We start from the raw sequence: 6,148 nt of genomic DNA, 5'->3' as shown, positions 1-6,148 counted from the left end.
TCCAAATGATCTAGCAGACTCTGAAAGGCAGAACTGAAAAGTCAGACACGAGACTGAACCCTCACATCTGTACAGCATTTCACAATTTACCAAGCATATTTAACCCTATTATCTCATTGGATTGTTACAAGAAGCTTTTGAAATAAACAGAGTAAAAGCCCATTGTCTGCATTAATAAGAAAGAAAGAAAGAAGAAAGAAAGAAAGAAAGAAAGAAAGAAAGAAAGAAAGAAAGAAAGAAAGAGAAAGAGAAAGAGAAAGAAAGAAAGAAGGAAAGAAAGAAAGAAAGAAAGAAAGAAAGAAAGAAAGAAAGAAAGAAAAAAGAAAGAAAGAAAGAAAGAAAGAAAGAAAGAAAGAAAGAAAGAAAGAAAGAAAGGAAGGAAGAAAGAAAGAGAAAGAAAGAGAGAGAAAGAAAGAAAACTGATGGCTCTGTGGCTGATCCAACATGTCCAAGTTCTTACAGCCAGCATGGCAGGGATAGAAATCTTAGAGTCAGAGACAGAGATCTGAGATAGAGATAGAGTCTCACTCTGTCGCCCAGGCTGGAGTGCAGTGGCACGATCTCGCCTCACTGCAACCTCCACCTCCCAGGTTCAAACGATTCTCCTGCCTCAGCGTCCCGAGTAGAGGGAGACTGTCTCAAATAATAATAATAATAATAACCTTACTGAAATGTATCATCTTCTTTTACTCAACAAAGTTACTTCATGAATAGGTAAAATGTGGCCAGTTACTGATGGTTTACAAAGTAACATTTAGCAATATCTCTAGTCGAGAGATCTCCCTTGTAAGCTACTGGTTTGTAGCATTGCCAAATGACATCATTGTAAAAAACACTCTATGTCTAATGGGTATGAACACATTTGTTCTATTTTTTCCCAAACCTGCTCTTTCTATTGCATTACATGTTTGGCTCAGTGACATAACACATGATCACCCAAAATAGAATATTCAGTATCCTCGCTTCCTTCGCTCATTCATCTAAATTCTCTTGTTCTACAAGATCTGAGTGCTACTATCTCTCCATTTTCCCGGCCACTGCTATAGTGAGGCCTTTATTTCTTATCAGGATAATTTCAGTGCTATCTTTATTATCAACAGGTATTTATTGCACTTCTCCTAGGCTATGTACTGGAAATATAATCATAAGCATTCTAGCCACCAGGGAAATCAGGAAGTTGAATAACAAGCTCTCCTTAGGGTAGTTCAAATTTTCCTTCTGAAAAGCATGATTCTCCTATCTGACTACATTTGGTATTCTGTTTATGTGATATATTTCACTCAAAATAAAACAAAAGAAATAGAGCAAAACTTTCAGGGCCTTCCAATCATTAGATGAAGGCTAGATTCACTAGCATGGAATACAGGATTCTTAAGATTTTTGCAAAACTCAGTTCTTGCCTCACTCTCCAGGCCCAATTCATGCCCTTCTTCCTTTCTCTCTCTCTCTCTCTCTCTTTTTGAGAGGGAGTCTCGCTCTTTCTTTCTTTTTTTTTTTTTGAGATGGAGTTTTACTCTTGTTGCCCAGGCTGGAGTACAGTGGCACCATCTCAGCTCACTGGAACCTCTGCCTTCCTGGTTCAAGTGATTCTCCTGTTTCAGCCTCCTGAGTAGCTGGGATTACAAGCACCTGCCACCATGTCCAGCTAATTTTGTATTTTTAGTAGAGATGAGGTTTCTCCATGTTGGTCAGGCTGGTCTCAAACTTCTGACCTCAGATGATCTGCCCGCCTTGGCATCCCAAAGTGCTGGGATTACAGGCATGAGCCACTGTGCCTGGCTAAGTCTCACTCTTTCACCTGGACTATTTTATTATTAAATTTTATCTTTTAGTATGAACCGATGCATTTTTATTATATTCAATGTTTTTTTTTCTTTTCTTTTTTTTTTTTTTTTTTTGAGGCAGAGTCTTGCTCTGTCACCCAGACTGGAGTGAGGTGGCACGGTCATGGCTCATTGCAGCCCTGACCTCCAGGGCTCAAGTCATCTGCCCACCTCAGTCTCCCAGTAGCTGGTACAACAGGCGTGCCTGGCCAATCTAAAAATCTTTTGTAGAAGGCCAGGCATGGTGGCTCACACCTGTAATCCCAGCACTTTGGGAGACCGAGGCAGGCAGATCACTTGAGGTCAGGAGTTTGAGACCAGCCTGGCCAACATGGTGAAAACTGTCTCTACCAAAAATACAAAAAAAAATTAGCTGGGTGTGGTGGTGCACACCTGTAATCCCCGCTACTCCAGAGGCTGAGGCAGGAGAATCACTTGAATATGGGAGGTGGAGGTTATAGTGAGCCGAGATCGTGCCACTGCACTCCAGCCTGGGTGACAGAGCGAGATGCTATTTCAAGAAAAAAAAAAAAGTCCAGGCATGGTGGCTCACGTCTGTAATCCCAGCACTTTGGGAGGCCAAGGTGGGCAGAAAACCTGAGGTTGGGAGTTCGAGAGCAGCCTGACCAACATGGAGAAACCCCATCGCTACTAAAAATACAAAATTAGCCGGGCATAGTGGTGCATGCCTGTAATCCCAGCTACTCCAGAGGCTGAGGCGGGAGAATCACTTTAACCCGGGAGTGGGAGGTTGTGGTGAGCTGAGATCACACCATTGCACTCCAGCCTGGGCAACAAGAGTGAAATTCTGTCTCAAAAATAAAAAGAAGAAAAGAAAAATATTTTGTAGAGATGGTGTTTTGTCATGATGGCCAGGCTGCTCTGAAACTCCTGGACTCAAGCAATTCTCCCACCTTGGCCTCCCAAAGTGCTGGGATTACAGACTTGAGCCACCATGCCTGACTTTCTTTCTTGTATACATATGAAATTGACATTTGAGTATGATGTGAGGTAGGAGTCAAGACTGACTCTTTTTTTTTTCTTTTCTTTTTTTGAGATGGAGTCTCGCTCTGTCACCCATACTGGAGTTCAGTGGCTCGATGTCTACTCACTGCAAACTCCACCTCCCAGGTTCAAGCTATTCTCCTGCCTTAGCCTCCCAAGTAGCTGGGATTACAGGCAAGTGCCACCAAGCCCTGCTAATTTTTGTATTTTTAGTAGAGGCAGAGTTTCACCACATTGGTCAGGCTGGTCTCGAACTCCTGGCCTCATGATCCACCCACCTCAGCCTCCAAAGTGCTGGGATTACAGGCGTAAGCCACCACACCGAGCCAAGATTGGCTCTTTTTCATAGGGATTTCTAATTGACTGGCACAGTTACTGAAATGATACTTTCCCCACTACTACAATGTCAAATTTGTCATTTATCAGGTGATTGGTAAGTTTTGGGTCTGTTTCTAGACTCTGTTCATTGACATTTTGTCTATCCGTGTTTATAAACTGTCTCAATTCTTGTAGTTTTATAACAAGTCTTCCTAACTGGTGGCATAAGTCCTTTAACTTTCTTCTGCAATATTGAATTCCTGTTTTGGTATTTGCATTTTCACAAAAAAAAATATTAATTGGCTTGTAAATTTCCAACAAAAAATAGTGCTAGAATTTTGCTTGAGATGTGTTGAATCTACAGATTAACTTGGCAAGACTGTTTTTTTTTTCAGTATGGATCTTCCAGTCTTTGACCATAGTATATCTTTATTTACGTAAGTCTTGTGGGATCCCTTTCAATAATGTTCTGTAGCTTTCAGTATAGTTATCTCATTAGTTTTATTCATAGGTATTCAATAATTTTTGGTGCTATTGTCAATGGTTAAAAGCCACCTACTATGATACCTCAGAATATTGGCAAGCAAATACATTTTACCTATTTATTTTTTTCACATCAGAATTATTTTGCCTTATTATTTATTTATTTATTTGAGATGGAGTCTCACTCTATCACCCAGGCTGCAGTGCTGTGGCATGATCTTGGCTCACTGCAACCTCTGCCTTCCAGATTAAAGCGATTCTCCTGCTTCAGCCTCCTGAGTAACTGGGATTACAGGCACCACTGGGATTACAGCTCATGCCACCATGCCTGGCTAATTTTGTATTTTTAGTAGAGACTGGGATTCATCATGTTGGCCGGGCTGGTCTCAAACTCCTGACCTCAAGTGATCTTCCTGCCTCTCAGAATGCTGAGATTACAGGCATGAGCCACTGCACCTGGTCTCTTTTGCGTGTTAGTGAGAGTTGGGATAAGAAAGATAAAATAACATTTACAGTTGTTTTGTTCATTTTGTTATGTTTTGTTTGAGACGGAGTTTCACTCGTCACCTAGGCTGGAGTGTAATGGCACGATCTTGGCTCACTGCAACCTCCGCCTCCCTGGTTCAAGAGATTCTCCTGCCTCAGCCTCCCAAGTAGTTGGGATTACAGGCAGGTGCCACCACACCCAGTCCATTCACAGTTTATTCATTTATTTGATTTATTTATTTATTTATTTATTTATTTATTTATTTATTTATTTATTTTGAGATAGCATTTCACTTTGCTGCCCAGGCTGGAGTGCAGTGATGCCATCTCGGCTCACTGCAGCCTCTGCCTCCTGGGTTCAAGCGATTCTACTGCCTCATCCTCCTGAGTAGCTGGGACTATAGGCACCCACCACCACGCCAGGCTAATTTTTTGTGTTTTTAATAGAGACGGGGTTTCACCATGTTTACCAGGCTGATCTCAAACTCCTGATGTCAGGTGCTCTGCCTGCCTCAGCTTCCCAACATGCTGGGATTACAGGTATGAGCCACTGTGCCCAGCCAAGAATTTCTAGGACTAATTTGATCCTAGTTTTAATGATCCCAACATCATTCTTTCATATGATTTAGAAACATAAAACTGCTACTTCTACATCAGAGGTTCTTAAGGTGAATAGCCTTCAATGGTCTGTGATTTCACCCCCTCAGAATTATATGCAGCATATTGTGTTTATATGCATTTTTTTCTGGCAAGATTACCCATAGCTTTTATTAGATTTCCGAGAAAGTAAATTGTATGTCCACTCCCTGAAATAAAAACAAGTCAAAGAATAACACCATTCAAAAAATTCTTTTTGAGATAGAGTTGGTCTGTCCCTAGGCTAGGCTGCAGTGGCATGATCATAGCTCACTGTAACCTTGAACCTCTGGGCTCAAGGATCCTTCTGCCTCAGCCTCTTAAGTAGCTAGGACTATATGTGTGTGCCACTATGCCTGGCTAATGTTTTTGTTTTTGTGTTTTGAGAAGGAGTCTTGCTCTGTCACCCAGGCTGGAGTGCAGTGGTGCAGTGTCAGCTTATTGCAAGCTGTACTTCCCGGGTTTAATCAATTTTCCTGCCTCAGCCTCCTGCATAGCTGGGATTACAGAGGTCAGACACCACTCCCAGCTAATTTTTGTACTTTTAGCAGAGATAGAGTTTCACCATGTTGGCCAGGCTGGTTTCAAACTCCTGACTTCAGGTGATCTGGTCGCCTTGGCTTCCCAAGGTGCTGGGATTACAGGCATGTGCCACTGCACCCAGCCCGGCTAATGTTCTTTTTTATTTTTTGTAGAGATGGGATCTCACTATGTTGCCCAGGCTGGTCTTGAACTCCTGGCCTCAAGTGATCTTTCCTCCAGCTTTCCAAAGCACTGGTATTACAGGCATGAGGGAGTGTGCCTAGTCTCACACCAGTTTTTTAACGGATTTGAAGGAATGCAATTGAATATTGTTTCTATTGTTAAGGAAAAAACAGCTTGCTGTGAATTTAGTTATTTCCTATATGATAATCAGTGTGAGAGTGCACCTACTTGTAACACTGAGATAGTCATACTGCAAAGCAGGGATGCCATGAGGAGCACAGATGATGTCTGTAAAGGGTCTTGCAGTGTGCCTGCTATACTATAGATGTTTAAAGGAAGTGGGTATTATATATGTTTGAAGAGATTTGTGTATTTATTTCATACTTTCACCTGTTATCAATCTTGCCATTTTATTCATGTTATGTAGAGGAAAGTAATTAAGTCTTCCCAAGTATTCCATACCTACCACTTCTCAGTATGTGCTAAAGCATTTTTCCTGCTGGAGGATTAAGATATTTTATGAATGAACTGGTTTCCCTGTTCCCATGTGATGCAGAATTATAGATGTGGTTTCCAGCGAGATGACTATGCCACAGTTATTTTCTTGTGCTTGTATAATAAGAGCGTTTTGGTGTTCCTGCTGTATTCTAGACACTTACACTATACAGCTCATTTCTGTATTGTATTTCATA

Source organism: Symphalangus syndactylus, chromosome 23 (assembly GCF_028878055.3).
Source record: "Symphalangus syndactylus isolate Jambi chromosome 23, NHGRI_mSymSyn1-v2.1_pri, whole genome shotgun sequence".
NCBI classification, from domain to species: domain Eukaryota; kingdom Metazoa; phylum Chordata; class Mammalia; order Primates; family Hylobatidae; genus Symphalangus; species Symphalangus syndactylus.
This window is presented reverse-complemented; position numbering follows the sequence as displayed.